The sequence below is a fragment of the Penaeus monodon genome, chromosome 28, assembly GCF_015228065.2.
Source record: "Penaeus monodon isolate SGIC_2016 chromosome 28, NSTDA_Pmon_1, whole genome shotgun sequence".
NCBI classification, from domain to species: Eukaryota; Metazoa; Arthropoda; class Malacostraca; order Decapoda; family Penaeidae; genus Penaeus; species Penaeus monodon.
In genome coordinates, this window is record NC_051413.1 from 15,071,039 (window position 1) to 15,071,246 (window position 208).

The window sequence follows — 208 nt, forward strand, 5'->3', positions numbered from 1 at the left end:
CCATTTTAAATTTTCGCTAAAAATCTATACATTTAAAAATATATTGAATTTCTTGCTTTAAAAATTTGCTTTTTCAAAAAAAACAAAGGCTTTTCTGTGATTTTGGTGTGATAAAAGGGCCTGCTTTAAAATTTTTTATTAACAAATTTTTTAACTATATATTTTGGTAAAAATTTAAAACTCCTTTAAAAAAAGTAAACCCCCAAAA